Source organism: Bidens hawaiensis, unplaced genomic scaffold (assembly GCF_021521415.1).
Source record: "Bidens hawaiensis isolate Kalapana, Puna unplaced genomic scaffold, B.hawaiensis_p1.1 tig00009111_1, whole genome shotgun sequence".
NCBI classification, from domain to species: Eukaryota; Viridiplantae; Streptophyta; class Magnoliopsida; order Asterales; family Asteraceae; genus Bidens; species Bidens hawaiensis.
Genome location: NW_027491670.1, coordinates 452,075 through 472,153, shown reverse-complemented (window position 1 = coordinate 472,153; position 20,079 = coordinate 452,075). Strand labels below are relative to the sequence as shown.

At 35.6% G+C, this 20,079-nt stretch overlaps 1 pseudogene; it reads left to right on the top strand.

Annotated features, from left to right (window-relative positions):
- Positions 1 to 17,991: 17,991 nt before the first annotated feature.
- LOC143531243 (heavy metal-associated isoprenylated plant protein 39 pseudogene) lies at positions 17,992 to 18,801 on the top strand (annotated as a pseudogene).
- The last annotated feature ends 1,278 nt before the right edge of the window (positions 18,802 to 20,079 follow it).

The following is a 20,079-nucleotide window of genomic DNA, read 5'->3' as shown; positions in this document are numbered from 1 at the left end:
ATACTTCTAAAAAAGAATTTAACTTTGTAGTCGCATCTTTAACTCGACTATTCAACTCATTAGATGGATACACCTGCTTAAAAGTCCAAATATTTGAAACATGTTCAAAGTTCAAACTTCTCATACATCGGCACACTCATGTTTTTTCAAAAACATATCATTTAATGCAAAAGAACTACTTATTTTTTTTTCACCTTGAAAATTTCAATAAGAAATAAATTTGATGTTGGATATGAAGTGCCCGAAAACATATTAGTAGCATGTACAAACACTTTAAGCACCTCACAAACTTTCTCAGCTCTAGTCCACTCGGCATCCATGGGGGTCCATTCATAATTTTGATCTCTCAAAGCATAACCTTGAAAGGCTCGTTTGTAGTAAATAGCTGATTCAAGCATGTTGTGTCTTGAGTTCCACCTAGTTTTTACATCGGTACATAAAGACCAACGAGTATTGATGCCAAGTGTTGTTGCTACTTCACCAAATTTCAATAAAAGACTCGAAAACTTTTTTAAATATTTTACACCTTCCCTAATTTTAGCAATACACGAATCAATAGTTGCTAAACCGTCTTGCACCACCAAATTCAATATATGAGCACAACTCCTTATATGAAAAAATAGCCCCTCAAAATGTAACTTTCCTCTCCCTTGAAAGTTATTTTTTAAAAACATTGCTTCCCTGTCATTGTTGGAGGCATTATCGAGAGTAATTGTACCAATTTTGTCTTCAATTCCCCACTTAATTAAACACTCTAAAATACCATCCGATATAACCTCACCACTATGAGGTGGTTCAAGATCATTGAAACCAATTATAACTTTCCACAATTTCCAATCAGAATCTACAAAGTGGGCTGTCAAACACATGTACCATGCAGTTTGGTTTGATGTCCAACAATCACTTGTAAGTGAGATAACATCGACACTTTTAAAAAAAAATTTTCAGCTTTTCTTTTTCTACATCAACAAATTTGATAAATGCTCTAGTAATTGTCGGCCTACTCACTTTTAGATACAAGGGATTGTTGTACTTCATTAACTGATTGAACCAGTGGTACTCTACAAATGAAAAAGGTAACTCATGGGCTATGATCATCTTTGCAATCATTTCCTTACACTTCTTATGTTCATAACCTCCATTCATGTTTAAACTATTTATACCATCACTACCACATGATTCAAAATTAAATCCCCGTTTCTTACCTTTTAGCTTTAGAATGTGATGGCATTTGTTCATGTGTCGCTTAAGAATTGATGTGGGGCGTCCGGTACTAATAACGTATCTCGCTTTACAAGTTTGCACTCATATTTCTTCACCTTTTTTTTCCTTTGTGCTCTTCTTCAACAGCTACAAAATGTTCCCAAACTTTAGATGGATTCCTACGTCTTTGACGGTATTTATTAGCATCGTTTACTTCAGGCTCATTAACCTCATTTCTTAAATCATCAACCAACTCCACACTTTCTCTATCACTTAAATCAACAGGTTCGTTACTTTGAGTCCCAATTCCACCAACAGATTCTTTAAAAGAAGACACCCAACAAATTTAAACAAGTAAATTAACCATAATAAACCCTAAATCACTATATGGTCAAACGCAATATTTGATGTCATAATATATTTAGTATATCTACATACAACAACACTATATCATAAATAATTCACTTATTTCATTCATGCTTTTACCAAAATCTGGTACAATTTATTCCACATTCTGGTAACACCTGACCTTGATATGGAGGTGATTGTTGGGGTCACTTAACCGTTTATTCGGGTTACTCAAATTTGAAAATTGAATTAAGATTTGAAAATTTGATTTTGAATTACGTTTCAATTCAGTTTTATTCGTGATTTAGATACATCACTGATTTAGATACTGTATTTCAATTTTGATGATCATCTAATCCAAATAACATGAGTTCAAATATTATAATTAATTTTTTTTCCTACTCTAGATTACCTTCTTTTTATATAACTTGATACACCCGAATTCAAATCTTATTTCAGTTTCAAATCTGTTAATAAAATGCAACCAAAGTAACTTATACCGATAAACATGATACCATGTCTGTCAATTTGTAGAGTAGTTTTGAAGCGGTATTTGCAAGAAAATCAAGAAACACATGATACAGTGTCTTATTCTAAACCTAAATATGAAGAAATTGCACTCAAGAAATAAGATTTGGTGGATTACCTTCAACGTCGTGATTTCGTATTGGTGACGGAGTGGCGGCAATGCGGAATAAGCAGAGCAGCCAGAAGTGTGCATAAGGCCGGCAACGGCGCTAATTAGCGTGCAGAGCAGCCAGCAGCGTGTAGGGGGGGGGGGGGGAACAGCAGCAAAGTGAGAATGTGATATTCATATTAGGGTTGAAGTATAACATTAACGGTGGTGTGGTGAATTGGGTTGTGGTGCGGGTATTTTGTTTAATTGTATTGGGCTAAGAAAGGAAGCCCATATGTTAAATAATTGGGCTAGATAATTAAATGAATGTATATAATATATATATATATATAATAAATTAAAATAAAATAGTTCAAGCCTATCGAGCGAGCTCGAGTCGAGCTGGGGCTAGCTCAGGCTCGGCTCGTTTAAAAATCGAGTCGAGCTCGGCTCGGCTCGATTGTAATCGAGCCGATTTTGAGCGAGCTTTTTTCGAGCAAGCTTCGAGCCGCGAGCTTTTTGAACTGTCCTAACTTAAACTAGTCATAAACAAAAGGCCCTAAATCCGTTATATTAGGTCTAAACATGAGCTTTTCATCAAACTAGGAATGTCCATATAATTGATTTTCGGGTTATTCGCTTTATTTGAAACAAGTTATTAGGGTTTGGCATTTTTAAAACTCAATTTTTATTCGAATCAACTCAAATTCAAAATTTTCAACCTATTTAAATATAAAAGTACAAACTCAGGTTGATTTGAATTCACCCAAATCGTGAAAAATAAAATTTTAAACTTAAAACCTCAACCATTAATCTAGGGTTGTTATATACAAACACCATCCCCATGGTGTGTGAATAAGACTATACGGCTCGTATAGGGCCTATACAAGTCGTATAGGCCTAACTTATTAACATGCGTACGTGTAACGCCCGTTAATTTCAGATAAGTGATTTTAAGCATGTAAAGTATGTACATCTCTCGGGATTTATCCGACTTTCCTCGGAGGCTTTACGTCATCCCGGTACGTTAAAATTATGTAACTTTCCACCCAAGTTGCTACACACTTTATACTTGAGGGGCTAGAATGAAACTTCTTATTTTATATCATAAAAGAATGAAAAACCCTAACTCATAACCCTAGGTGCAGCCAATCGCAGCTAAGAACCCCCCCCCCCCTGCTCGTTTTTCTTCTGCCCCGCCATGTTTCCACCGTGAAAACTTCAATCCAAGGTCGGTTTTATGATTCCCCACGTCTTTTACACCTTAATTGATCATATTAACGCGTTTATTGGTCGTTAAGATTGAGTTTTGATGATAACAGCTTGCTGACAGATTAGTATACGTTTATTGTAGGGTCTCTAACGCGATGTTAATCCACTGTTTTTGATCGATTCATGATTCCATGATGTTCTACTTTGAGTCTAGTTTCCAGAAAGGTATAATACGTAATTTTTGGACGAGATTTGAATGGTTTTTATGAATTTATAAAATCGAGTATCAAAGTTGATGCGAGATGACGGATTCTGGTCTGTCTTCCTGATGTCATAACCTTTTTTCGACAGGTCCAAATTGGTTGGTTCCACTTCTGGAAGTTATTATTTTGAGTTAGGAACCAAACCCAATTGGAATCGTTTAATTTAGTTCGGTAATGAATTTTATAAAAATAAAACCATTTTGTTGCGCGCTGAAATAGCTGCACATACCTTTCTGTGTTGGAGGAATTTTTATGATTTTTGTGTCCAATATAAAAATATAATAAAAATATTTTTATAAACCTAAAACATTTATTAAAGTCTGGTAAAAATTTAATAATTTATTTTAAAGGTTATCCTATGTAATTAAATGCATCTTCGCATGCTAAAATCTACACGTTTTACTCGTTATTGATCGATAAGTTCGTTTTAGGCTTAACCGGTGGATGTTCAATTGTGTTCTTGTCGGGGCTGTTTGAAGTGAGTTTTTGCACCACAATCTTCCTAGGTATGTCCCGTATATCATACTCAAAGATCATGTTCTTAGGTGTTCGTTAAGTTGATTAACTAGTTGTAGTTTGATTGTTATGTTCGGTTGTCTAGAATTGTTGAGTTTGATGCGTTAATCGGTTGGATAACCAACCGAATCAGTTTGCATGGCCCTAGGGGAGTCTAAGGGCTGTGGGAAAATTATTTTTTTGATGCTCGGGGTTGTTGTGGTGAGTGCTTCGTCAATCGAGTCGGCGATGCGCGAATTTTCGTTTAAACGTTAAAGTAAGAGTTGTAAAAAGGAACCGTCAACCCTATCAACTCGGGTGACATAATCTTGATGAATGAAAAGATTTAAAATGGAATTTGGTCCATTCGGGGCTGATTCGTTTAAAAAATGGTTTTAAGGTTTATTTCGCGCGCATTCGACCCGATTTGATTATCGTTGGGCCTTGGGCCAAGTTGTTGGGCCTTGGGCCAAAGTGTTGGGCCTTGGGCCAAGTTGTTGGGCCTTGGGCCAAAGTATTGGGCTTTGGGTCAAGTGGTTGGGCCTCGGGCCAAGTTGTTGGGCCTTGGGCCAAAGTGTTGGGCCTTGGGCCAAGTTGTTGGGCTTGAACGGCCCATTAGGCTAGAGTGTTCTTACAGTCTAGTTTAGTAACGCGTTGTGTATAATTTACAGGCCCTTGCTTGTGATTGTGCACTTAGGGATTTCCTAGCTCATTGCAGGTGTTCGGTTGATTCAGGTGAGTTCATGATGCCCTTTTTACTCATTTTACTTTTGGACTAGCATGCGCACCTAAATGTTTTCTTACTTGATGAAATGTTTTTAAAATGATTTTATATAGGCTTGCTAGTATATGGTAAGCCTTGGGATGTTAAATATATATATGTGTATATACATTATTTCTTAGCCTCTATTTGGCGATGTTGCAGTCGTTTCGACTACTGATGTTGTGTATGCCTACTTTGTGTTTGCATACACTGATGTTACGTGTTTGGGTTGTACGTTTGCTCGGCCCTGATGTTATACGTGGATGATATATATATATATATACTGTTATGTATATAGGGATGTTATTGAATGGATGTTTACATATACATTTTGTATATGTATGTATGAGGATGTTTAAGTTCGGTAATGATGATTAGATGGATGTACCCTTTTACTTTTTGAAAACCTTTGATATGACTATCATGATTTTACTACTGATATCTTTTACTTAAAACTTGAATTCACTCAGCTCAAGCTGACTTTGTGTGCATGTTAGTGTAAGTTTCAGGATTTGGAAGAGGATGCCTTATCGCTTGGACGTGCACGGAGCTACTTGGATGGTGAAGGGCATACTGGAAGGAAGAATTGTTATGAATATTTTATTTCAATGAAACTTATAAAAGTTATATTTACTTTGGATTTTGGGCAAAATTCCCGGGTTTCGGGAACTTATTTCATTTTTCATGTTTTCCGCAAAATTGATACTCTGATACGTTTGTTTTAATGGAAGAAACGGTTTTTAAGTTTATTTAATTTTACGAGGGTTTGAATGATTACCAACTGTGGGGTTCCCGGGGTTCGGGGCCTTACAGTACGAATGTGACAGTGTGGCAGTTTTTTGAAGTCTACACGAGCCGTATAGACCCTATACGAGCCGTATAGATATTCTTGTTCGTATAGAGCCTATACGAGCCGTATAGACCTATAGGAGCCGTATAGGGTCTATACGACTCATATAGACAGCATGTCAGCTGCACTTTAACCAGATGGTTATAATTATTTTATGGTCTATACGAGCCGTATAGATGGTATACGACCCGTATAGACAAGGTATCAGGTTTTCAAAAGCTTAGATAACTCACATGGGCGTCAACTAAAATGGATTGCATGACCACATATAAAAAGTCGTTACCCAAAAACGCTAATGTTGTTCGTATGTTTTTATGTATATAGCAAAATATTTACTTTTAAATTACGTGTTTCTATTTTGTAAAAAACTCGGATGTTGTTTTTAATATTTTGCAATTTTAAAAAAATCTAAAAAAAAAACTATACGAGTCAAACAGACCCTATACGAGTCGTATAGCCCTATACAGCTCGTATACAGGCTATACGATATAAATAAATGAAAACTTACACTCTTGACCGAAAAGAACTTGACACTACACCTATACGAGTCGTATAGACCCTATACGACTCATATAGGCCCTCCGGGTGTTTGAACTGTTGGGTTTTATGCAAGTTTATCAAAGTCTAAGTTAACCATATTTAACTAGAAAACGCAACGGAAGCTAGTGTTTTAAAACTTGTTAATGAACATATCATTATGTTAAAACTAAAAAACCCAAAGCCAAGGATCAAAATTACAAGAACAAGATGCTCACAAAATGTAAATTGTACCTTCTTCTACCTTTAGAAGAACAAGTGGGTTGTTGAAGGGGATGGTGGATGAATGACAAGCCTCCAAAGAAGAAGACCTCAAGAGTATGATACCCCAAGCTATTTGTGACAACACCAAGTTGTTTTGCTAGGATTTATGAACACAAAACAAGCTCACAAAGCTCTCTATTTTTCTGCTGCTGCTGCCGTGAGTTTATTAAAGAGGAAGAGAGAGATTTTTTGAAGCTTGAATACACTTGAAAAGATTCAAAAACAAGACACAAATGCATGTGTTGTGAATGGAGGTTTATCAAGTGGTCAACTTAAGAAGACAAAGCTTTTGATTGGACCAAAAACCTCCACCCACATGGGGTGGACGGTTATTATTATTATTATTATTATTATTTTTTTTTGTTTTTGTTTTAACCATTAAAACATCTCCATTCATTTTATAAAACTCATTTTTATAAAATGTACATACATTTATATAATTATTTAACCAATTAAATAATTAATTTATATAAACAAATTATCTAGATAATTTATTTAAATCCTCAAGTGTGTTTGTTTAGAAAACCAATTTTCTAAATACTTAGTGTTCGGTATTCGTTTAAATGATCAAATCATTAAAAGAATACATTTGGTGTTGTCTAGCTTGTTATTGGGTATGACCCGACTTGGATCAAACACAGTTAGCCACATTAATATAAGCATGTGTCTCGGGCATACGTATTTCAACAATCTCCCACTTGCACGAGATACATAGAAAATTAATGCAAGTGGTGAATACCGCCTAACAACAGTTCACCACCCCTAATGTGTTTGACGAAGTGCCATTCAATAACATCATCCCTTCAAGTCCCTTACTTGATATGATTTAGGTGAATCTATCATTATATCCCTTTGTTACTAGATGTCATTGTTGGATCTAAGAGACATAGGCGATCATTCTCTTTACAATTCAACTTTATCAGGCCTTAGACATCTAAACTCTCAACACATAAGAGGAACAAATTCCATCTTGACTGTATACGCCTCTCACTATCACTTTATACTCCACCCGAGCTCATCCTTATGTACCATCTTTTACGAATAGCGAAGGGGAGAGTCAAAGTGTAATACTTGGTGAAAATCAAGACCCAGTATACATCTCAGGTCTAAGGATAATATGAAATTCTCCTTTACTCAAAATTACTAATGATCAGGTCCATCGACTCCATGTAGTAATATTGAGAGCGGGTCATTCCAATATTTGTATCCCACAAATATCTATGAACCTTGGCAGCAAACCTATGCTCCATATTCATTCCTTATGAATATCCACCAATTCTAGTTCATAATAGTCTTGCTTCATATTTGTTCCCACAAATGTGATCGACTACGGACTTTTAAAATAAGATAACTTATTCATGGATTAAACATGCAAAATTAGAATTTAACTCAAGATTCCATAATCATATAAAAGAGTTAAATTACAAAAGTCTTTTAAACGTAAATACAAAATAGATCAAATCCAATTACTAGAATATCGAAGTCCTAAGCCACTCGCATGACGCTCATGTTTCGGTCTTTCTAGGAGCTTCGTGAATGGATCCGCAAGATTTTGATCAGTTCCAACTTTGCGAATACATATCTTTCCTTTTTCAACTTCATCCCTTATGTAGTTGAATCTCCGCTCTATGTGCCTTGTCTTTTGGTGCGAACGAGGTTCCTTGATTTGAGCAATCGCACCCTCGTTGTCACAAAAGATTTCTAGGGGGTCTTGAATGGTAGAGACCACCCCTAGATCAGTAATGAATTTTTTCAACCATGCAGCTTCCTGAGCTGCCAATGAAGCGGCGATGTATTCTGATTCTGTAGTGGATAATGCTACCACTTCCTGTTTTGAGCTCTTCCAAGAGACAGCTCCTCCATTAAGAGTGAACACATACCCAGATTGTGATCGAGAATCATCTCGATCAGTTTGAAAGCTCGCATCCGTGTAACCTTTTATAGCGAGTTCCTCCTCACCAGATCCATATATCAGAAACATATCCTTAGTTCTCCTAAGATATTTCAATATGTTCTTAACAGCCATCCAATGACTGTTTCCTGGATTCTGTTGGTATCTGCTTGTCATGCTCAAAGCGCATGACACATCCGGTCTAGTACATATCATCGCATACATGATGGATCCTATAGCAGAAGCATATGGGATTTGTTTCATTATCTCTTGCTCACCCTTTGAGCTTGGACATTGAGCTGAACTCAATATAGTCCCTCTTTGAATAGGTACCAAACCTTTCTTGGAGTTTTCCATCTTGAACCTTTTCAAGATTTTATCAATGTATGTACTTTGGTTCAAACCTATCAAGCGCCTTGACCTATCCCTATAGATCTTTATTCCCAAAATATAGGCAGCTTCACCAAGATCCTTGATGGAAAATCTACTTCCAAGCCAAGCCTTAACGCTTTCCATGGTTGGAACGTCATTTCCAAATAGTAGAATGTCATCGACATATAATACTAAGAAGGTTATTATACTCCCACTAGCTTTCTTATACACACAAGCCTCATCAGCGTTCTTGATGAATCCAAAATTTTTGATTTCTTCATCAAAACGATGATTCCAAGTTCTAGATGCTTGTTTCAATCCATAGATTGATTTCTTTAACTTGCATACTTTATTAGGATGTTTCGGATCGACAAAACCTTCAGGCTGAACCATATAGACATCTTCCTCAAGATATCCATTTAGGAAAGCGGTCTTGACATCCATTTGCCAAATTTCATAATCATAATGTGCAGCTATGGCAAATAATATCCTAATAGACTTTAGCATTGCCACAGGCGAAAAAGTTTCATCATAATCAACCCCTTGAGTTTGAGTGAAACCCTTGGCTACAAGTCTTGCTTTATAAGTATCCAAGTTTCCATGCATATCAGTTTTTCTTTTGAAAACCCACTTACTTCCAACAGCTTTGGAGTTGAGTGGTGGTTCAACCAATTCCCAAACTTGGTTGTCATACATGGATTGCATCTCAACGTTCATGGCTTCAAGCCATTTGTCACAATCATTCTTGGACATTGCATCACGGTATGTGGTTGGTTCATCCGAATCTACCACGTAGCAACCTTCTACAAAAAATCCATATCTTTCAGGTGGATTGCTAACTCTACCAGATCTGTGAACGTTTTGTGTGTTTTGATCAACCACTTGATCACTTTCAACAACCTCTTGTTGAGTGCTAGTATCAACCAATTCTGTATCATCTTGTTGTTCTTGATCCTCATCAAATTTCATTGTTCTATTATTAGTTCCTTCCTTAAGGAACTTAGTTTCCAAGAACTTACCCTTTCGAGCAATAATAACCTTTTGCTCACTAGGGTCGTAAAAGTAATATCCTAAATCATCTTTAGGATAACCTATAAAGATACACTTAGTGGATCGGACTTCTAATTTGTTTGGGGTGTATTGCTTTACATAAGCTTCACAACCCCAAACTTTTAAGAATGATAGCGATGGAACCCTTCCATGCCATATTTCAAAAGGTGTCTTCTCCACTTTCTTGGTTGGAGCCATATTCAATATGCGAACGGTGGAAAGTAAAGCATAGCCCCAAAATGATAGAGGTAAAGTGCTTCTAGCCATCATCGATCGAACCATATCTAATAGGGTACGATTTCTCCTTTCAGACACACCATTATGTTGTGGTGTTCCAGGTGGAGTAAGTTGTGAAATAATTCCACAACTCTTAAGATGATCTTGAAAAACACCACTTAGGTATTCACCTCCTCTATCACTACGAAGTACTTTGACTGTGGTCTTGAGTTGTCTTTCTACTTCAGTTTTGAAGTCTTTGAACATTTCAAAAGCTTCATCTTTGTGTTTCATTAAGTACACATAACCATATCGACTATAATCGTCAATAAAGGTAATGAAGTATCTTTCACCATTCCTAGTCATTGGTCTAAAAGGACCACATACATCCGAATGTATGATACCCAATAATTCTTTTGACCTTTCAAAAGTTTTATTAAAGGGTTGCTTTGTCATTTTGCCTTGTAAACAAGATTCACATACATCAAATGAATCATACTCATTTGTTTCTAGAATACCATTCTTGCGAAGAGTTTGCATGCGATTCTTGCTTATATGTCCAAGGCGACAATGCCAAAGATAGGAATCACCCAAGTCCTTCTTGAGTTTCTTGGTGTTGACATTGTACATTGAACTACTATGTGACGCACCAATTTGATCTATTTCATATATACCATTCATGGGTATAGCTTTAAAATAAAATATGCCATTCATCAAAACATGAATATCATAATCTATAAATTTAAGATCAAAGCCACATTGTTTTAAAAGGGACACGGAAATAATGTTTCTTCTTAACTTAGGAGCATACAAAACATTCTTCAAAATTACTTCCAAACCACTTGGAAGCTTTAACATGTAGTCTCCTTGGGCTTGGACTTCAACTCTTGCTCCATTGCCCATAAAGAGACTAATGTCCCCTTTGTTGAGTTGTTTACTTCTTTTGAACCCCTGCAACAAATTGCAAATGTGAGTTCCACATCCGGTATCAAGTACCCATGTATTTGAAGAAATAACATTTAGTTCAATATGTATAGTAAAGATAATACCTGAGGTATGCCCCGCATCCCTCTTATCTTTTAACGCTTTGAGATAGGTCGGACAATTCCTTTTCCAATGACCTATCTCTCCACACTCAAAGCATGGATCTTGCGCCGCAACCTTTTGCTTCTTTTCCTTCGGTTTGGTGGGCGTGATGGCTTTCCTCTTTCCCTTTCCTCGGACGTGGCCCTTGCCCTTAGCAACACTTGCTTTGGGGTTGGAGTTATGTCCCCTTTTTCCTTCATCGATTGTTAGAACGGGTAAAGCCTTTTTACCCATTCCCGCTTCGGCCGTTCTTAGCATTGCGTGAAGCTCACCAATGCTTTTGTCCCACCCATTCATGTTATAATTCATGACAAAAGTTTCAAACCTTTTGGTCAAAGAGTTGAGGATCAAATCCGTAGCCAACTCATTAGACACGGGACAATTCAACCTACGAAGCTTTTCGATGTAGCTTTTCATCTTTAGGACATAAGATGAGACGGTTTGGGTTTCCTCCATACGACATGCATGAAACGCTCGAACCGTTTCGAAACGTTCCGCTCTAGCTTGTTGGAGGAACATTTCCTTCAATTGAGTTATCATGTCGTATGCCCCATGATGCTCGAAATCCTTTTGGATTTCGGGAATCATAGTCCCTAACATGAGGCAAGAGGCTTGCACCGAATCTTTGGTGTACTTGACCCAATCGTTATAAGCCTCCTCATTTTCCACGTCAGGCTCGTCGGGAATGGGATCGTCTAAGACATATGATATCTCTTCTTGCTTGAGAACTATTCTCAAGTTGCGATACCAATCCATAAAGTTATTATGGTTTAGACGATCCTTTTCAAGGATGGTTCTTAAGGATAGGTTACGGGTGTTATGGGTAGAGGTGTTTGCATTGTTAGCGGCCATCTACAAAATTTAACAAAGTTTTATTTTAGTATTATAAACAATTTAATTATTAATACCCTTTTATTCCAGATTTTAAAATAATAATTAAATTCTAGAATCCAACGATAAATCAAATTTCGGTTAGGTGACCTTTATCCCGTTATTTGATTTAACAAGGTAGTCAACCTTGACAATTGCAACCCTTTGCAACTTCTAGAGGTATGGGACCATTCGAAATCCTTATTTCGTGTTGGCATGTTTATCCCATCAACACCATTGGATCCCATGCTTAGGTGACCTTTATCACATGGTTTCCAATTCAAGTCGTCCTACTTGTATAAACATGTAAGATTAACATACAAGTGGTTAGGTGACCTTTATCCCACAAATATGTTAATATTACCCTAAGTATATTAGTTTGCTTAAAATGGTTAGGTGACCTTTATCCCATTAAAAGTTCCCTAATACGTTAAGTGTCATACAAAAGGATGGTGTTAGATTTGTTTCCTTGGTAATATGAAAAAGGGATTTTTAAATTTTCAAATATTCTAGTTGAAAAACATTATGCCATATCCTAACATGCATTTAGTAATATGGCGATTTTGAAAACCAATTTTCAAGGTTCTAGTTATAATAAAACCAATTTTATTATATGTGAGAGATCGCTTAGTTTTAATAAACCCATTTAATTAAACTAATTGACGCGATATTACCAAATATATATTAGAACCCGTTTTATGCTTGTTGTCGTTCCTATGTGACGGTTTGGATATCCTAATATCTATCAACCACACATTACATAAGTAAAACAAACAACCAAGCATACACATGCAAAATATAGTCATAACCGAAAACCGCTAAATTTGACCATACTTGTTAGCCGAAACAAGTATAGGTCATAAGTCACACCTAAGGGATAAAACATGACACAAGGATGGAATGTTGACTTCCACTTGATCTTGCATCCAAATGCTTCAAGTATCCTTTCCAAGTTGTTGTGTTCTTGTTGGGCTTGTTAATGGGCTCCAAACTTCCAAAAGTCTTCTTGGGCCCAAGAGTGAAATTTATGGGCCTAATGGGCTTGAATCCCATGATGGGCCGGTGAGGCCCAACAAGCCCAAAATTTCGGCCCAACCAATTTCACCAAATCTTGCATCTTCTAATTTTTACAAAATGTATCCTAATACATATTTTTCTAAAAAAAGAAAATGCAACTAATCTACTTATTACATACCAACTTATGAATAAATAAATTACACAAGCCTAAGATTATGAATTATTACAACCATATTGAATAATAAACATAATCAAAATACACATAACAACAATCAACACATCCAAGGTCTAGGTTTCGGTTATGACACATCCAAACATACCAAATGTTCTAAGCATGCAACCTAAGCAACCAATGCCCAAACATTACCAAAAAAAACGCCCCCCCCCCCCCAAAGAGGCTACGCCCCCCCCCCCCCCCCCCCAAAATTTTACAATTTTGATATTTCAACATCCAAATGTTAAATGGTTTCCTAAGATCTTTCCATGCATGTCAAGATCTTACAAAACCATGAGGGGTAAAATCCACCAAATTTTTCGGACCTCCCTTTTCACCCATGAAAAATCCGAAATGTATGAACACAAAAGAAGCATAAGTCCTTGTAACCGGCTCTTGATGCCATTGTTGGGTTTTATGCAAGTTTATCAAAGTCTAAGTTAACCATATTTAACTAGAAAACGCAACGGAAGCTAGTGTTTTAAAACTTGTTAATGAACATATCATTATGTTAAAACTAAAAAACCCAAAGCCAAGGATCAAAATTACAAGAACAAGATGCTCACAAAATGTAAATTGTACCTTCTTCTACCTTTAGAAGAACAAGTGGGTTGTTGAAGGGGATGGTGGATGAATGACAAGCCTCCAAAGAAGAAGACCTCAAGAGTATGATACCCCAAGCTATTTGTGACAACACCAAGTTGTTTTGCTAGGATTTATGAACACAAAACAAGCTCACAAAGCTCTCTATTTTTCTGCTGCTGCTGCCGTGAGTTTATTAAAGAGGAAGAGAGAGATTTTTTGAAGCTTGAATACACTTGAAAAGATTCAAAAACAAGACACAAATGCATGTGTTGTGAATGGAGGTTTATCAAGTGGTCAACTTAAGAAGACAAAGCTTTTGATTGGACCAAAAACCTCCACCCACATGGGGTGGACGGTTATTATTATTATTATTATTATTTTTTTTTTTTGTTTTTGTTTTAACCATTAAAACATCTCCATTCATTTTATAAAACTCATTTTTATAAAATGTACATACATTTATATAATTATTTAACCAATTAAATAATTAATTTATATAAACAAATTATCTAGATAATTTATTTAAATCCTCAAGTGTGTTTGTTTAGAAAACCAATTTTCTAAATACTTAGTGTTCGGTATTCGTTTAAATGATCAAATCATTAAAAGAATACATTTGGTGTTGTCTAGCTTGTTATTGGGTATGACCCGACTTGGATCAAACACAGTTAGCCACATTAATATAAGCATGTGTCTCGGGCATACGTATTTCAACATGAACAACCTACTTGGTGTATGAATAACCTAAGCCTTTATCTAACATATTTGAAGATATGTATATTCCAACAGTCATTTATGACAAGAAGTTAGTGACTATAAACAAGACTTTTCATGACATGTTCATCTCTTCAACCTTTTCAAAGCAAGTGTAATCTAAAAGTCGTGAAAACAGTGTTGCATGTCTGGTATATCTCAAATCACTGAAGGAACCATAAGGCTATGTGCTATGGTGGGGGGCTTCGAAGCCCTTCCACAGCGTCACGTGGACATTGGGGGCATCGAAGCCCCTGGGCATAATGCCCCTCTATGGTGAGGTGGCTTCGAAGCCCAACCTTTTATTTTTTTTATAAAACAAAAAAACAAATACAATAATATATAATACAATAATAAAAATACAATAATACTAAAATACAAAATAAATTAATGCTATTTTTAGTCCTCGTCCTCGCCTTCATCTTGCTTATTACTCCAAAAATGTTCAACCAAATCCGATCGAAGGCTGAAATTGGTTTCCTTTTTTCGTGTTTTTAATAAATTAGCAAGTTTCTCATCTTCGTTTAGTGTACAGATCGGTTCTGGCTCATCGTTGTACTCGCCTTGGCAAAGTGCTCTACCCGAGTCCTCCAATATCATATTATGCAAGATAATGCAAGTGTACATTATGTTTCTTAGCTTATCCATTTGTAGAAAACGAGCCGGTTGTTTAATGATAGACCAACGTGTCTTTAATACGCCGAATGCCCTTTCGTTGTCTTTTCTTGCCGACTCATGTTTTTTCTTGAAATACTGACGTTTTTCGTCAGTCAGGCACGTAAACCTAAGAACCAACGTGGCTCACTCCGGATAAATACCGTCGACTAGATAATATCCGTATTCGTAGTTGACATCGTTCGTGGAAAATGAGGTGGTGGGTGAGACTCCGTCTGTGAGGCGGTCAAAAATAGGGGATGCATTAATCACAGCTACATTATTGTTTGCACCGGGCATCCCAAAAAACGCATGCCATATCCAAAGATCAAATGATGCAGCCGCCTCAAGAATAATTGTTGGGCCATCATGATCACCCCGATGATATTGACCTTGCCAAGCAATAGGACATACTTCCCATTCCCAATGCATGCAATCGAGGCTACCAAGCATCCCGGGAAAACCGTGTCTTTGATGATGCACCTGGTATATTTTTTGTACGTCGCTTTGATTCAGCTTCCTCAAATATTTTTTATGATATAGTTGTAGAATACCTAAGTTTAACAAATTTTATGAAATTCATGTTTAAATCTTACGGTTTTGAAATAAATAATTAGAATATTAATATTCACATTCGCAGAATGTGTGAAGCACTTTACGAGCCACTGTCTCTGACATCTGTAAGTACTCTTCCATGGCGTCGCTCGCAGTCCCATACGCTAGTTGACGAATTGCCGCCGTGCATTTTGCATTGTTGAATATCCTGGTTTACCTCTCGCGTCCGCCCGTTGTTGGAAGAATGCGTAAACGCTTTCTAAATCACCAACTATTCGTAAAAATAGTTGGCGACTCATCGAAAACGGCGCCGAAATCGTTCCGAATCAAAAGTCGCGTCCGGCGAAAAATAATCTTTCATCGACCGGTCATGCGCACGTACGCGATCCCGTTGAAAATGAGGCCGTCTTTTTAGTGGTTGTGAGCTTTCGTAATGCTGGACTACGAGTTGCGCAGCCTCTAGAACGGCACTAAATATCGCTTCATCATTTGAATCCGAGTTGGAAATATCGTCGATATTGGGCTGGAAGTCGGGTGTCAAAGATGAGTCGGAAGACATATTTGGGGAGAAAATTTTATAAAGTTTAAATAGGAGAATAGGATGTTTGTAGAGATTGGATGAATGGTATATATATATATATATTATATTATTAATTTTTTTTAAATGGTCTTATAGCCGTTGGTGGTGGCCCCCCACCTCACCCCCCTTCCGCGCCCATCTTCCCCTCCACCGTTCCCCCCTTCGCGTCCCACCCATCAACGTCCCCCGACGGTGTTTGAAGCCCACCGCGCCTCTCACCCTCCTCTTCCGCGTCCCATAGTGCATAGTCTAACCACATATGGGAAATCAAATTACCAAGGTCAAATTTTTTTTATGTAACTATTATAGGAGATTTTATAACCTTAAAGACGTAGCTCTGTATGAAATGTCCCTATCCCCTTATATAAAATATATAAAAAAGTGAGTGACATTTGAAAATGACATTTTGTCCTCCTCTACTATAAAATTTTCTCTTGAAACCATTCTTTAACGATGCATAGACGCATTGACTTTGTACTCTTGAATCAATTTCTTTCGTTTACCCAAGGCCCAAATGCTATAATATTTTGAAGAGTTAAGTTTTAAATCATATATTTTATCAAGTTGTAATTTTATAAAATAGTAATCAAATTTAAAAATGTTTTAGTTAAGTCTTAGTCATTATAACTTTATAAAATAGTAACTAAATTTAAAAAATGTTTCAGTTTTGTGAGGATATATATAAAATTACCAGTTAATTTAAATTATAGGTATTAACGTCGTTTTGTTTCCGTAAGAATTTTTTTTTTACATTTAATGTTGATGTGGTATGAGATCTCCATTTTATTTGTAACATAGCTAAAGTTTTTTATATTTTTCAAATATAACCACATATAATGAAAATCCTGACTCTCACATCTTCTTCTGCATTGCTTTCTTGTTGCACAAAAAATCTGATGATGATCGATTTGAAGATTTAATGACTTGATTTGAAAAAAATTACATAAGTGATCACGTTGAAACACTTTTAAAACTTGATAACTATCATTGGTCTGCTTTGTAACATCCTCCCCCCACTCTCTAATTTTATCTAGTTTCAAGCACTAGACAATTTCTATTCATGGCTAGAACTATAAAATTTAGCTAATTACCAGGAAATATGCCAAATGGTTTTACTTTTAATACGTAATTATATGTATTTTATAATAATATATATTTGACAAAATATATAATTTAATGGGCATTAAAGATTTAGAATAGAGTGTATGAAAATATTGCTTATTTAACTTCAACAGTAAGTGTGTTTTTTTTTTCATCTTAACTGGAAAATATTTGCATGTTTTGACCTATTTAGCCAATCCGTTTGACCCAATTCTCAAAAGCGGAGAATTCTAACACTTGATGTCATACTTCATGACTTTACAAACTTGGTCGAAGTGTTCATATTTATCTTTGATATTTCTAATCCCTTTTGCAAATATTGAATATTGTTTTGGCCTTAACATTTGTTCAACAAGTAACTGTCAACGCACTGTTTCCTCCCTCTTTACCTTCCCTCCTATTTTTCTTATAAATCTTATACACATATAACTCACCATCCCACATCTTGAATTCAAAGTTCTCTTAAGTTCTTTATCTATTCAATATACCTGCCAATATGCCTGAAAACAAGGTGAAATTTCTTCACTCCTGTTTTATAATCATGTTGAAACCACAAACCTTTAATCAAGTGAAAGTCTTTTTTCTTGAAAATATAATCTTTGTTTATAATTCTTTATGGCTTTCAACTTCTTTACACATCATTTATAGAAAAAAGAAATGCTAATTTAGACTCATTTCAATCTTTCTTTTTTTGAATGGAAAACTATACTACTCATGAATTAACGTGATGGCCAAGGATTGAACTGTGAGTCTGTGATCACCCACTAACATGCATATGCCTCTACCAGTGGGCTAACTACGGCATTTTAGTATTTCCTAAGTTTAGTTTTATCATTGACTTTGCAGAAAGTGGTTGTTAAAGTGGATGTACACGACAATAAAGATAAAAGAAAGGCTTTAAAGTCAGTTTCCAGCCTGGAAGGTAAAAAATTGTTTCTTTGCATTCTATTTCCATTTTAGTAGCCATGTATTTCACTTAACTTAACAAAACCTAACTCTTGAAATAATTTTAGGGATCGAGTCCATAGCGATGGACATGAAAGACAAGAAGCTAACCGTGATCGGTGACATTGATCCAGTATGTATTGTCTGTAAGCTTAAGAAATGGCACCCGACAATACTCACTGTTGGACCGGCAAAAGACGAGAAGAAGGGTGACAAAAAAGATGATGACAAGAAGAAGAAGGAACAAGAAGAAGCTTTTAAAAAATGGCAGGAATATAATAGGTATTACTATCCTTACATGCCACAACAATACTGTGTTCGCGGCGTGGATGAATATCCAAATAATTGTGTTATTTGTTGAATCTGCATTAAGAAAGATGCATTACTTACATGGATTTGAGTTTGGGTTGGTGATCATTTCCATATTTTCATTATTAAGGGTTTGTGTATAGACAGCCATATATTATTTATAGAAAAACATGGCAATTCAATTGCATTATATTGTATCGATATTGATAAGTTATACTGAAAGTTTGCAAAAGAATAAAATTATTTGAGATGATTTTCATATTGTTTGTAGAGGGGAGATTTAATAAATTACTAAGTGCAGACAACCTCATTTAATCAACCAACCACAGTTGACAATTGACTAACTATATTGACTGTGATGTGATGTGATTTGACAAAATTTTCCTTTGGAAAAAATGTCTGCTTATTATGAGGGTTCCTACTAGGGACACTCATGCATTCCTTTTATACGTCCCGTATAGGACTATATAAGGACCTAATACGTCCCGTATTGGTGGATGTTTTAGCATAATAGGGGTTGTCTCCAGAATTCTCCTATTGTGAAAGCGTGTATATGGTGTGAAGTTCGTTCATAATTATTTTCCATCTCTAGTTATTTGGATTATCTTGTTACGGTGATATGTGAATTGTGTTCAACTTTATTAGGACACTAGCTTTTATCCCCCGTGTTTCGGGTTTGTTTTACCTTATTCGTTTTTAATATTTATATATTTTTTTGGATGTAAATTTTATTTATTGTAAAAAAGTTAATAATATACTTAAGATTTGATGATAAAAAAAGTTTCATAAATAAATGAGATGTTATAACCCGGTTTTAAAGCCATATGGGTTTGGTGAAACCCATGACCTGCTTATTTTTATTTACTATAAAATTGTTTCTTAATTATAAATAATGTCTTTTTTTTAAATCGGATATTAATTTTTAGTATATTTCTAATTTATAGGATTTTCATATCAAATATTTGGTAAAATTAATTTTTAATTTAATAAGATATTATAACCCGTTTAAAAGCTATCTGTGTTGGGTGAGACCCATACCCTGAATTCAAGTCAAATGCATGAAAAACCTTCATTTATAAATAAAACAATCTGCCAGCTTGAGAGAATATAGAGAGAAATAAGAGAGCTTTTAAAGTTTTCGTTTATATATATTTAAGATATTTATACAAATGTTTATGAAGTTGTTTTTTATGCACATGGCGTTGTCCCACATAAATACATAATACTCACAAATAAATATATTTTGAAATAAATAAATAAATAAATGATTATCGCCTTTTTAAAATTCGAAGAAGAGAAAGTGATTATTTCTTAAATATTTCAATCAAAT